The sequence below is a fragment of the Triturus cristatus genome, chromosome 3_1 (assembly GCF_964204655.1).
Source record: "Triturus cristatus chromosome 3_1, aTriCri1.1, whole genome shotgun sequence".
NCBI classification, from domain to species: Eukaryota; Metazoa; Chordata; class Amphibia; order Caudata; family Salamandridae; genus Triturus; species Triturus cristatus.
This window is the reverse complement of record NC_140583.1, coordinates 821,764,771-821,780,120: the sequence shown is the minus strand read 5'-3', so window position 1 is coordinate 821,780,120 and position 15,350 is coordinate 821,764,771.

The following is a 15,350-nucleotide window of genomic DNA, read 5'->3' as shown; positions in this document are numbered from 1 at the left end:
TAGCAAGATTGGAGAGTGAGAAGAGAGCTCGCTCACTTTTCCTTTTTGATGCAACAAACAAAGAAAAACTAGCAAAATACCATACTCTGTTTCCTATTTGAGGTGTCCTTTACACAACTGTGTAGGAAAACCCCTAGGTTTTTAAAAAGATCTTTCGCCCACTGACTTAGTTAGTGGCATACTTCATCACTGGGTTCCCACCTGAGACAGCAAATGCATCCGTGTGAGCTGCGATGCCTGATTACAGCGGAGTGGGTTTTGTTTTGAATCTCAAGTGAGGAAAAGGTGATATAAATTGCCTCCAGTTTACCAACCGATGAAGGTGTTTTTAATAATAGAAACTGAGGACAAATTTTAAAAACGGGAATGGATGGTAATGTTCTCTGAGATGGTAATGTTCTCTCACATCCTGGATCAACACGTTTCAGCCATATTATTTCTATGCCCCCTGGGTCATTGTGGCTTTCTTCAGGAGCAGTGCAGCATTCGCGCTAAGGCATGTGTTGTAGTTAAGGTAGCTCGTAACTTACGATTGTCTGTGCTGCTCCACTTGAGTTTCTGTGGTGAATATAAAATGATGAAGACACCATGGTTATATGCTAGCAAATGGATTGGGGGAGCATGGGCACAGCACTCACAACACGCTTTCGCCATGCACTGTGCTTCAATCATGCTGGAACCTCTGTATACCACTGAGGAAAATCGCAGTGAATTCTACTATCAGCCCACTTCATTGGTTTTCATGCTGTGAGTCAATTTTCTTATTGACTATTACAGGTAGCAAGCGTCTTCCTGCATTGTGCCAATATATGTGTTACATTGGCAGTGCAATGAATTTGGGCATGCATTGCGTATATGTGTTACATTGGCAGCGTTATGTATTTAGATGTTTGTTGCAATTACTGCCTCTACTCAGAACTCTCTCCTCCTCCCAGGGGTGTAAAAAAGATCCCCACAGCCCCCGCAGTATGGGGGGCCCCCGAACTCCAGGGGGCCCCCTCAGCCCAGTACCATGGCCCACGAGCTCCGGAATAAGTCCAGAAGGGGCCCCCCATACAAAGTTTTGCTACGCCACTGCCTCCTACCCGAAAACCAATAATTTTACCAGTCTGAGAACTAACACCAGTCCAGATTGAGTCTCCCCAACCCCACATCCCCACAGCAAGCAGACTTGTGTGTTTCTCCTTCCCCACTTTCCACATTTTTCTCTGGTGAAATACTTGAGTGCTCAAAGCTTATGGAAAATGTGAGGGTGGGCAGGAATTCTGAGCAAAAACACATCTTTGCTAAAAGCCTGACATTATAAATAAAACTCTTTTTAAATGCGTGTGGGCAGGCGAAAGAAGAAACCACAGGGAAGACTCTTCATAGGTTTACTTGTTGCTGTAGCAAAATAATGATCCGATTATTTACCTGTCATATCCTACCTTGCTTTAGTCCATGGCCCTAGGAACCAGAGGGGAAGAGGGGATTTACCTTCCCATCCCCAGATGTGTGACTGGAGGCATGGAGCAGCCAGAGGTCTGAGGGCCAGACAGATTTCACACGTTTTTGGCCCTGCAGAAAAACAATAGAAACATTCAAGAAGATACCATTTAAAGAACAATATTGCAACTCAGCTGAGTTATTTTTCTTGCTGTCCACCCTTCCACCTGCTTATCTGAAAATGCTTGTCAATAGGTAAACTCTAGAAAATACTGGGAAACAAGTTGTAAATAATAAATAATGTTCAACCAAATAAATACTTTGCTTAGATTCTGGATGTTTAAATAGCCCGGGGCCCAGGTGTGAAAACGAAATGCATTTGATAAATCCCATTCATTCTCGCATATCTATATTTCACCTAATATATTGCGCCCACTTCACTTTGAAAACTGATTAATACAATGTATTCAAAGATATTTGTTCCTGCGACATACACATTTCTTTGAAAATATGTTGAAAATTTACTGTTTTGGACCTGCTGTGTTTTTTTACAGCTCTTAGAGATGAGCAAGGAAACATATACACACATTGTTGCCACAAACTTGCAGGACATAAGTTCAAACCCTGAAAAGACAACATGAGCCCACTATCCTCTGAAATGGATGCATTGTGCCTTATTAAATTAGGCAGTGGTTGCGCATATTCTATTAAGCCAACTGTAATTGACAAAATTGGAGTTAAATTCTGCATAGAAAATAAAGATATTCATTTCAATAGAGGTCTGGCCTGCTCTCCGCAGTTTTCATCAGAAATAGTTTCTGGCTTGCTGTGAGTATCCATTGTCTTGGTTTTAATAACAAACTGAAGTTTACGAAAAATAACAATTGGAGTGCTTGAATTAATCTCCGCCACTCGTAGTTGCTCAGGGCAGCATCCCAGTCAATTATTCTGCACACCATGCTACTTCAGTTTGGACCCAGTCATATGCAAATCAGTCTTGATCCTGCTCCAATTGGTATAGTCCAGCCCAAACTGCCTAGCCACACAACAAAAACACAAGCAACCCAGACTGGTTTTGCCCTAATTATGGGCCAAGACTCAACCATTGGTAATTACTCGTACTGTATCCCAGATCCACCATTATTCTGCACACCATGCCACCTCAGTTTGTACCAGCCATATGCAAATCAGTTTTGACCCTGTTCTAATTTGAACAGTCCAGCCTGAACTGCTAAGACAGGTCCTCCCTGAGGTGGCATGGTGTATCATATAAGGATGGGTTGGGATGCAGATGCGGACTGAGTAATTACCAGCATTTGAGATTAATTCAATCATTGCATCCGTCTCTTTTTGTATACTTTATTATGTTGGTTTTAATGACAACAGAACTCTAGCCTGTTGTCTATGTGTGGGGCCCTTCGTTTCAATGTCACAGTGCTATTGCCTACTTCATATGTGGGACCTAAGAGCACTTTTTACACCAAAAGGGCAGATTGATGGATCGGGCTATATGTGAGTCTCCAAAAGACACGAGCCGTAAACACAATCATAGAATTTACATGAAACAGGATTCAAAGTACAAACTATGGAGGTTTATTAACAATTTAGAATCAAAGAAAGCATAAGATATGTGGTTAGTCAATCAATGAAAATATGTAAAATCCAAAATATCATTGGCATTGGAAACAATGCACAATTCAAATGAATAGCCAGTACCGGTGATGGCCTAGCGAATAGTAAATGACAATCAAAGAGCATTTGTCATAAGGACTGCTCAATAAAGCAGGAAAGAAGATCATGAAAATTCTAACTGCGGAATGATAAATAGACTAGCACGGAGACTGCTCTTCAAGAGAGCCAGAGGAAGGCCTGACTCGTTTCCCAAATTATGGGGTTTAAGACAAAAAACTGTGCCGTCACTGTGGTGTGACAAAGATAGTGTCACAACCCATAAACAGAAAACACATCACATGGTATTATTACTTCTGCTCTACATCTAATTACTCCGCTGTACTATGCCTATCCTATATTGTAAATATAAACCGCACCTCCATTCGGCATGTTGCGGTGGAACGCCCACCGCAACATCCATTGCTCGCCCCTTTTACGCTAAGTGTAGCGTGAAAGGGGGCCTTATTTACAAGGTGCCGTTAACCCATTTTAAGTGGCTTAACGCCGCCTTGTAAATAAGGCGATGGACGTAATGACATCAGAACATCTTAAAAAGTGGCGTTCTGGTGGTGCTACGCCCTTGTACATATGCCCCTCAGAGTTGTTTTGAGGTTGAAAACTGGAGCAGTGGTAGAGGGCTCCAGCAATGTCATCCCCACCCAGCAGTGCCTTCTCAATGATATAAGATCTAGCATTGTCTGTTATCAGTGGTTAGGACCACAACAGGAGGAGCTTCATTCTACAGTGCCTTTTCATTGCTCTATGCGCTTGTTTTTTTCTAGAGCAAACTTTATAGTGGTATAGGACTTCAGCAGTGTGAGCGTCATTCACCACTGACTCTCAGTGCAGCTATTTAACTATAACAGCATGCTCCCAAAAGTGAAACTTTCCACCTGCACTGTCTCCTCAGGACTGGAGAACATATTTGCAGTTTAGCACAATTTATCACTGTGTTTTTCATGCTTTATTACAAACCTTGAAATTGTATTTGTGTGGCTGTGGAGGTTGCAGTAGTAAGGGCAGAAACACTTCTAGCTGAGTCTGTACTAAAATCAGGACGCCCCAGAATATTACAGCCCTTGCCATAGTCCCGGCAAGGTCAGAAGTAAGCAAGGGCGCCTGGGGTTACGCAATAAAGATTGCAAGCCAAAACTATATAACCCTGGAATCTAAGGTTGTTTACTGTTTGTAAACTAAAGGGGCATCCTTGAGAGGTACTTGCAAACACTGGACAACTGCACAGTTCAACTGGGAAGGTATCTGTAAGCAAGGAAGCAAGGAAGCACGGGGGAGGAAGAGGAAGTATAAGGAAAACAAGCATTGGCATAGACAATAGGTCTTGCCTTTGGGACCTTATAAGTGTTTAGCCATGCAACAGTGGATGTTGTTGCACCAAGGATATTGTGCTGCATAACTAAATACTTATAAAGTCCCAAAGCTGAGACATATTGGCTATGCCAATGCTTGTTTGCTTTTTTGTTGGTTTTATGATAATTCAAGGAAGCAATTTTTAAAATCCCTATTTATTCCGCACAATATTAGGGACCATAAAACAGCTATGCATTTTTTATGTGCTTTGGAATCCCCCATTATATGCTTTAGCGTTGCATCATATATCTGTAATGCAACTGTATCAGGAAGAATTTGTGCTGAGACTGTGATGTTCTGTATGTACCTGGGGTGTGTTTTTAAACGTTAATTGTTATCTGACGTGCTGTTTTATTGTTCAATCCCTATTGGAGAGAAAGAATGTTGTTGTTGACTCATTTAACTGTATTGGGTGCAGAGTGATTGCATTTTTACTGTTATTTTAATTGAATGTTCTTTATATAAATTGTGTGCACTTTTATGGCCTATAGCAATAGTGCCAAAATAAAGTTTTCTTTGGGTCAGACAACAAAGTAGTATCCATTGTATCACAAATAAATCAAATGGGGAAAAAAAGTACATAGGTTTTGCTAGTAATGTATTTTGATTTTAGTAGTTGCCCACATCCTAGAGATAGAATTGTTGAAAATAAAGCTTTTTTCATATTTTCACATTGTTATGTAATTTGGTATTAACAGTGATTTGTCTAGTTTCATAAGCAGAGAAATGAACAAGCATTGGCCGTGCGGCCGTAAAAGTAACAGCCGCGCGGCCGTGAAAGGGAAGTTGAAAGTGATCGCGATCGCGAGGATGGGATGCGCTGTGTGGTAAGCACGCAAGTTGTGCACGCGCAGCAGTGATTGGCTGCTGTGCGCGTGCACGCTCACGTGAACACAAGCGTTAGGCCAGCGCTGGTAGCACTTTGAAATCCCGGATACAAAATGTCTCGCCTGAAACAGTGCATGCGCTGGCTCAGGCGAGATCTAAACAGAAAGTCTAAAAAGACCCGAAAAAGTGGCAAAAGCAAGTGAAGTTAACAGTGTAGCAGGGCCGGTGGTGAACTGCACAGTAGCGAGATCGAAGAAAACACAAACACTCACTATTGCCAGGCAGGGCAGACTAATGCAGAAGAGACCCGTAGAAAGAAGTATCTGATTTGAGGAGAGGGGGGAATGGCCCCCAACAAGCCTAGGCCATGTTCAATGCTCTGCTTGATATTTGTAGGGAAAAGTATGCCAAGCTTTAAAGCACATAATGTTTTTTTGTGTTTTTTATTTTTTGTGTTATTTTATGTAATGGATTAGGTGGACAGGATTTTAAAAAAGAGTACGTCTATTTCATACCCCTATTTTAAATCCAATCTACCCCATCAATCAGACTGAATTTACAATTGCAACATCAGTTGACAATCAGCTTTCTATTTTTTTCTAAACTTTTTTACTTCCTGAAATGCAAAGCTTCAGAACTTGTTTAATAATAATAATAATACAGAATTTTATTGAGCGCGAACAGCTACCTCACACGGAGGTGTCCCGGCGCTAGACACAGGCAGAGAATACATAACCGAAATTCAAGTCATTAGCAAGGTTGAGTAAAGAGCCAAGTCTTCTACAATTGTTTAAAGCGGGGTTCAGAAGGAGCCTGCTGAAGCTCAGGGGGAAGTGAATTCCATAGCATCGTTACATTTGCCGAGAACGTTCTGCCTCCCAGACGAGCTTTTTTTATTCGAGGCACTGCTAGCTGGATCCGGCAGTTGGAGCGAAGAGAACGGGACTGTGTGTATCTTGGCAACCGATCTCTCAAATATATTGGACACGAGCCATACAAGGATCTAAAGGCTAATGTAAGTGCCTTAAATTTGATCCTGTTGGCTACTGGTAACCAATGAAGTGATCGTAGATGCGGAGAGACAGAATGCTTGAATGGAATATGCATTAACAGCCTCGCAGCCGCATTCTGGACCAATTGCAAGCGTTGAATTAGGTATTTAGGCAGACCCAGGAACAAACCATTCGCGTAATCCAATCTAGAAGTCACTGTCGCATGGATTACCGTTTTCCTGCAGTTCACCGGGAGAAGTCGCAGGATTTTGCAAAGATTCCTAAATTTACCTAGACAGCTACCCATCAGCTGTTGTGTGTGCGAGACAAATGACAGATTGTTGTCCCAGCGCACCCCCAGGTTTTTTGCTGATAGGCTAGGGGAGGGGGCCGGACCCATTGCCATCGGCCACCAGAGCTCAGAGGGGGGCGGGGTGCCTTTGCCAAAAAAGAGCACCTCCGTTTTGTCTGCATTGAGTTTTAACTTATTAGTATTCATCCAGCGCGCAACATCCTGAAGACAGCCTTTAAAACTAGACATGGCCGCCACTGACACCTCTGCATATGGAAACAAAAGCTGGGTGTCATCGGCATAAGATACTGCCTTGACCCCCCAGTTAGCAATAAGCGTGAAGAGTGGGGCCAGATAGACATTAAATAGTAATGGGCTGAGCGCCGAGCCCTGAGGTACACCACAGCATAAAGGCTTAGGTGATGAAGAAACAGTCCCCAGGGCCACCTTCTGGGTTCTCTGGGACAGGTACGACTGTATCCAGTCCAGCACTTGGTCCTGTAAGCCCACTTCTGCCAATCGCATCATCAGCCTTGCATGGTCGACAGTATCAAACGCTGCCGAAAGATCCAGGAGCACCAGCAAAGCTGAGTCTCCCGAATCTAACGACCATCTTATTGACTCTGCCACCTCGATCAGAGCTGTCTCGGTGCTAAAGCCAGGTCTGAAGCCTGACTGTGTCTCATGCAGAATCTTGTTGTCCTCTATATATTTACTGAGCTGCCGCTGGATAACTTTCTCAAGCATTTTGCCCGTGGCGGCCAGCAACGAGATAGGACGAAGGTTGCTGAGATCCGAAGGATCCCCATTGGGTTTTTTCTTTAGAGGGAGGAGGGTCGCATGTTTCCATATATCCGGGAAGACCCCGGAGGAAATGGACGTATTCCAAATGTGCTGTAAGGACGGAGCCACAAAGTCCGCCATTATGCTCCACAATTTGGGGGGGCAAGGGTCATCCGGTGAACCAGACTTGCAGCAACTTAGTTCCTTCCTGACCGTGGACAGAGTTATCGGTTGAAAAAAAGCCAGCGGTCCGCTTGGCAACTCTTTGACCGTCTGATCCGTTTTCACCGTTGTTTCCTCGAGGCCAAATGAATCATAGACACGTTTAATTTTATGGTCAAAATGGTCCGAGATTGTATTACAAAAGGTGATTGAAGGCGGTATCTCCCTTTCAATACATCTGGGTTTAAAAAAGGACTGAACCACCTTAAAAACTTCTTTGCTGGAGTGTTCTGCCTGTTGAATAGCAACTGCAAAAAACCGTTTTTTTGCCTTTCTGACAGCCTTCTGAAATTTATGGGAGGCCACCTTGTATTGTGTTCTTTCCAAGGCCCCATAGTTTACCCTCCACAGCCTCTCTAACCGTTTACATTTTGCCTTCTCAGTTCTGAGGTCCTGTGAGAACCATGGAGCAGAGGGAGAGTCCCTCTTGGACATAGCGCGTCTAGCTGGAGCAATGGATGATAACATGTTCCCAATCCAGTGATGAAACCGCAGAGCGTCAGTGTTGGCATTCAGGGTTAAAGTAGGTTTGTTCTGAGCCAACACTGGGCCCATAACGGCAGGGACTAGTTTCCTCCATTGTCTTCTCATAAAAACTCGCTTGCTTGGCGCTGGTCTGTCAGCCGCCAAATTTATAGTGAAAGGCATAAGCAAGTGGTCTGACCAAAGTAAAGGCAGAGTCCCCTCCATCATCACCTTTTCGATATTGGAGAGGATGAGATCGAGTGTATGACCCGCTCTATGTGTGGGACCCTCATTGATTAATCTCAGATTGGCCGCATTTAGAGTAGCTCTTAATATCTGTGCTTGGGCGCAGTCCGTTCTATCCATATGGATATTGAAGTCCCCCACTACAAGAAAATAAGGATGGAGGAGGGAGCTCTGCACTATCACGTCCAACAGAGCTATAAGATTAGAATCATTCCCACCAGGGGGGCGGTAAATAACTAGCCCTGCTAAGGAGATCTGAGCGCCCACCTGAATGCAGAAGTGTAATCCTTCCAGACCCGCGATCAGAGTGGGGGCAGAGGATGTTAATGTGAACTGTTCATTAAATATAGCAGCTACTCCTCCCCCTCTTTTTCCACCCTCTTGATTAGCGAGACACATTGTATAGCCCAGGGGTACTGCCAAGGCTATTGCAGTCATATTGTCATCGCTCAGCCAGGTTTCAGTCAAAAATAGGGCATCCCACTCATGATCCTCCAGTAGCAGCCAGATATCGTTGGCATGCTTTGAGAGGGATCTGCAATTCAACAACCCAACTCTTAGACTACTATTACCGAGCGGTCTTGACTTACAGAGCCCCTTCTCCTCTCCATTGCCCCACCCACCCAACGATACCCCACACGTCTCGCATATGTGTTCGAGGAGATCGGAACTTGGGTCAATCCTGTGAGTGCAGCACGCAACCTCTGTATTAAGCCTCCACAGTTCATCTCGCGACCACACGGTCCTCTCCTTATATGTGCTACTACGAACAGCATGCCTGGCCCCGGCCGCGGTCTGGTCGCGGACGGGCACAGACGGGCATGTCTTTGGCGCGCCTTCGGCGTGCCGCCGGCGCGCCCGCTGCGCGCGTCCGCTGCGCGTTAGCCAGGGCATCCGTTTTAAGCGCGTGACAGGTCCAACAACTAGAGCGACAACTCCCGAGCACCGGAAGTAGCAGTCTCCCTCCACATCAATCGGGACTGCACCCGCGGTGGAACGGGGAGGAGCTACCGGTCACGGCAAGTACTCTTGTGCAAAAGACAGTATCCAACTATATTTGTGCAAATAGCAATTTTAAAAATACATTTGTGTGCAAGTAGCGCTATAAGGAAACGGCGATTTTAAAATACAGGAGGTGAGACGTTGGTATTAAAATACGGGCTTCAAACAAACAATTAGAGCAGAGAACTTAAAGCATTGGCTCAACATCAAGAATTAGCTAACAGGACTTAGCAGTATTGTCTCTCTGCGTGCGTCCGCTGCGCGTTAGCCAGGGCATCCGTTTTAAGCGTGTGACAGGTCCAACAACTAGAGCGACAACTCCCGAGCACCGGAAGTAGCAGTCTCCCTCCACATCAATCGGGACTGCACCCGCGGTGGAACGGGGAGGAGCTACCGGTCACGGCAAGTACTCTTGTGCAAAAGACAGTATCCAGGTATATTTGTGCAAATAGCAATTTTAAAAATACATTTGTGTGCAAGTAGCGCTATAAGGAAACGGCGATTTAAAATACAGGAGGTGAGACGTTGGTATTAAAATATGGGCTTCAAACAAACAATTAGAGCAGAGAACTTAAAGCATTGGCTCAACATCAAGAATTAGCTAACAGGACTTAGCAGTATTGTCTCTCTGCGTGCGTCCGCTGCGCGTTAGCCAGGGCATCCGTTTTAAGCGTGTGACAGGTCCAACAACTAGAGCGACAACTCCCGAGCACCGGAAGTAGCAGTCTCCCTCCACATCAATCGGGACTGCACCCGCGGTGGAACGGGGAGGAGCTACCGGTCACGGCAAGTACTCTTGTGCAAAAGACAGTATCCAAGTATATTTGTGCAAATAGCAATTTTAAAAAATACATTTGTGTGCAAGTAGCGCTATAATTAATACATTAGAAAGACCCTGCCCTTAACTGAGAGCCCTCGTTGCCAGACCACTTACTTCAGGTGGTGTATCTTCAGCCTCTACAGCATAGGTCTTCAAACTTTTTGCTGCCAAGACCCCCTTCTCAAACATTTTTAGGTGTAAGGACCCCCTTCTAACAAAAATTTCTAGAACCTGGTACTCCTCATCATCAACAACTATCAACAACGATAAATGCACCTGTTAGACCTGGCATCTTTTGCCATGTTTCCCTTGTCTTTTTGCTTTCTGACCTTCTAGTTTTGACTCTGTTTTTGCTGATTTGGTGTCTCTGCTCACTTACTCTCTGCTGTTCAGTGTTACAGTGAAAGTGCTCCTATTTTAAATTGTATTATGAATTGGTGTTTCCATGATTGGCATGTTTGACTTACTATTAAGTCCTCAGTAAAGTGCCCTGAGGGTGCCAGGGCCTGTAAGTTAAATGCTGCTGGTGGGCCTGCAGTACTGATTGTGCCACTCACCCAAGCAGCGCTGAAAAGGGTTATCAGACCTGCCGCGGCAGTGTCTGCGCGCAGTTTGTAACAACCATGTCGACCTGGCAAGTGCCCCCACTTGCCAGGTCCTAATCTTCCCTGTTCTTACATATAAGTCACCCCTAAGGTAGGCCCAAGGTACCCCTGTTGGCAGGGTACTGTCTATATTAAAGGTAGGACATGTACTGGTGTGTGTGACATGTCCTGGTAGTGAATTACAGTGTGTTTCTTAGGCCATATGTCCCACAGGATAGAATGAGAGTTTACTTACAACATCTTAAAAGCATATCTTCCCATTGGGACAAGATATAGAAATGGGGTTTAGTATGCCTAAACTCAGAATATAAAAATGCATCTTTTAGGTAAAGATGATTTTTATGTTCTGTGTGTGAAAATACCACTTTTAGAAAGTAGGTATTTTCTTGCTTAGTCATCCTGTGTGCCTCTGCTGGGTCTGTGGATAGACTATCTGGCTTTCGAGTGACAGGGGCTGGGGATGTGCATTCTCATTAGATAGCCACTGGAGGGGGGAGAGGGGGTCAATGTGTGTCCTGCTTTTCCTGAAGGAGTCAGGGCTGAGCTGAATACACCCGAGTTGTATTTAGAGTAGTGGGAGGAGATTTCCTTGCACCTCAATGGGCCTGGTCTGCCTTGGACAATGCTGTCTCCACCTCCTGTCAGGAAGCTGGGCCAGAGAGGATGGAACTCGTTTGGGCTGGGCACAGACACTCTCTGCACAAAAGAACAAAGAGAAACTGAGTATAAATATTGGGGCCCAGACCCCAGAACTTTAGAGCTTGCTGGTATCAAGGTACCTGCCAAGAAGGGCTGGAAGAACTGCCAGGAGGAACACTGTCCCTTTGCTGTGTTGTTGCTTTGTTGGGTTGGCCTGCAGTTACTGCTTCTGCCTTGGACAGTGAAAGGACTTGACTGAACTTTCTTTACCTGTTGCTGAGTATCTCCAAGGGCTTGGCATAGAGCTTGCCACCTGTTCTGAAGTCTCACGGACCACAAAGACTTCACCGACCTCTGGGTACCGCCTCTGGAACTGTGGTTTCAGTTGCCACAGAGGGGGTGAAAGCAACTGACTGCATCACTGGCTCTGTGTCCTGAAGGCCCCGCAGAGGGCATCACTGAATCTCGCACCGCAACCCTGGCCTCACCGACGGGGACCGCTGCTGCGCCGCTGCTTGCACCGTGACCTGTGGGCACCACACTCCGCACCGCCTCACTTCACTTCGCCGCCCTGGTCTGGCTGACGCCGTTGCTGCCCGCTGACTTCGACACCCGTGACCGCACCGTGGCTTGGGGACACCACTCGTAAGTATTGCGATACACCGCCCCGTCCCACACCTCAGTCCGGACCGATCGACGCAAGCTCCCTGCAACTGGTACTGTCGCCTGCACCATGATCTGTCAGCACCGAAACAAGCACTGCCTTCACTGAGCACCGCAGCCCTGGTCTCACTGGTGCCACCGGACGACCGTCACTGTGCCACTACCTTCACCACAACCTGAGGGCACCGCTCCGTTTGGCGCACAAATTGCTGCCTAGCACCAACATAGGCAGGATTGTTTTTGTACGTGAAGGGGCATTTTCCTTCACCAAAAGAATCCCGAGGGGCGTTTTTCCTATTTCTATGTGAGCAGCGGAATGCAGCACACATAGAAAGAGGAAAAAACAAGGAGTAATGAAAACATTTCTTGTTACGCCTCCGCTGGGCAGGGGTAAGGTTTTGATGCTGCCCCAGGTTTATGTGATTTTGTAAATCTTGGGCAGCATCAAAATCCATGGGTGTTGCGTGGGAACCCCACACAAAGCCCATGGAACATCGCCTTGATGCAGAGTAAGGCAATGCAGTGACTTGCGCTGCTATGTCTTACTCCATATCTGTGAGGCCATGAAAAGCCATGCAGGGTGACTTTTCACTGCCTCATAGATATGGTTGAGACGCTTGCCCCACCGGAGCATCAAAAAAAGTGATGCTCTGGCGATGCAAGCCTCTCATAAATAAGCTCAACATTTTCTGTACGTTTTTTAGGTCTTTCACCATCAGGTATCTACATATAAAATAATGGGCAGCACACATGAAAAATAAATAAAAAAAGTTATTGTTTAGTGGGAAATGTTCTGTAGTACATTATGAAACCTCTGTTAGTTAATGCAGCGCAGAGGTTTGTGTGTAACCAGAGAACCACAGAATTAAATCTTGATTGATGCAGTGGAGAAAAGTAATATGTATTTTTAGTGCTACGAGGTCACAGCCTGCGACAGAAAGCCCTGCAAATATGTGAGTCAATTTTTTATCCTTGCATTACCCACAGGGTAAGATAGAATACTGCAAAACATGCAAATAGTTTTACGATAAAATGGTGCTTTCAAAATGTAGATTTTAGTAATACCTGAGCGCAATTGTTTTTTTTACATAACTGTCTCTTTAAAACCTCTTTAGGGGCACTAAGGGCTGTTTAAATACAGATAAAATTAAAAGCAAGAACTTCCAAGCTCAGTTGTTAACTCTTTGCACTTCCACCCAAAAAAACAAATCTTTGTCATCACAAAGAACCAGAACTGCTCCCAAGCATCCTTTACATTTGCAGATGAACTGATAGGGCACATTTGCATTTCATTCAGTCAAGCAGCTGATAACGATCTAAATTAGCCCTCCCAGGATGGCTGTGTTTTGCAGGGACAAGTGAAGCTGGGGAATCAGTGACCCCCTTCCCAAGAGTCCACGACCCCCCTGCGGGTCACGCCCTACAGATTGAAGACCTCTGCTCTACACTCAGAAATGTCCTGTTGAAGGATGTCCTATCACAGACATTCTCTGTCTGGAAGTCATTACATCTGGAGGGCCTGATGGGATAAATCTTATCTAAGGCAAAACCTGGAAACCTCTTCTGTTCTCTTTGGAGGGTGATGGTTCCCAACTCCACACAACTTTGAGGACAGAGTTTTACCTTCTCTGCTTCTAATTTAGAACAGATTTACAGCTACCTTAGAGTGTTTCCAACAAGGACTTTTGGCGACATTAGGTGAGAACTAATTAGAATTTCAATGCAATTTTACAGCAGTGGGGGTCGTTGGTCCCACAATCAATTTCACTGTGAAGGTGCATCAACTGGTTTATAATGCAGTTAAATTTGATCAAAAGCACCAGTAAAAACTGCATGGAATTTACACAGGCCCAGCAATTGGCATCTGTCCCTCACAATTATAGTCAGACTGTTCTGAAGGTCCTGTACAAAAGGAGACCTTCCTTAGACAAACAACAGAAGGCCTGGCAATCATGATGGGGGTAGGTGACTTCGGGAGCCTGAAATGGGTCTGTTTGAGTTCTGTGGTGTCAGTTCCATTTCGAGTCACTGGGGTGTGCCTGGCCAGACAGCAGTACCTGCTTTTAAGGCTTTGCCAGTGAGTGGAGGTTTTAAGGTTGTACCTTAGGATGCTTCATTCTTTGCTGCTGCTTGCATGATGTTTCCTGTTCGGCTGTTAGAGAAAGCTCAATAGTCCAGAATTATAGGCATTCTCCTCTCTTTTACATGCAGGTGATTACTTCTGCAGTTCCCCTCTAGGAGGCTAACATTGCTTAGACAACCATGCACTTTTTTGGGCAGTGAACGTACTAAGCATGGGAACTGGCATGTGCACTAGAAATCGAAAATATTTAATTAAAGGGGGATTGTTCAGCATTCCTAGAGACGCAGCTAGAACTCAAACGTTATGGTATAAAGCAACTAAGAGTCTGCCGAGTATAAACGTTGATTAGAAACCCAAATCAATTCCATAATTGAGCTGCACTTTTCAACATGTATCCAGTACTTTTCTGTAACAATGCCAGAAAATCTAGGAAAGGCATGTTTATATAATGGGATATCGTCTAACACAAATATTGTGCCTTTAATATTGTTTTCAAAAGTATCATCCCATTGGGTGTAGATTTTATATTATTTCCACAAAGGGGCTATATTTTTTATGTGATACTTAGGACTTGATATTAATGTCAGATGATATTCTCACTGCAAAAGTCTGATACTGCAACAATCAATGTGGAGAAAGAAACATTGGTAAGACCCTAATTGGACTTTAAAGACCACTCAACTAGGTCAAGGATAATTTTTTACAATAATCTCAAAACTGGGTACCTGAAAGCATCTACGGCCAGGAGCATTGACCGAAACATGATAAGCTCTCAATTCGATTTTAAATACCTTATTGCCTTTTCTGCACATGTTTGAGCTCCTATTTTACTCCTTTATGCTCTCTCTTTTTCTTTCATCTCTCACCTCCATCTCATAATCTCTATCCTCTCTGCCTTTCACACCCTTTGCCCATAACTCTTTTATATTTTCATTACAATCTGTCTCTTTTCCCTGCATTTCTCTCTTGTTGTCCCTCATCTGTTCCATCCACTCTCCCTTCTTTCTCTCTCATTATGTTTTACTTCCTTCTTAGCATGTCGCGCTTTTGCACTTACTCTCTGGAAATATTCTGTCCTAATTTCTATTTCCCAAGTATGTTACCCACTTTATTTTCTTCTTCCACTCCTGTCCTCTCCTTTTCTAGAACATCTTATTGTAACCCTCTCCCTACTTCTCACTCTTTCTCTTCTCCTCTGTTCCCCTTTTCCTCATGTCTTAGTTGCCACCAAATATTCCCCACACGT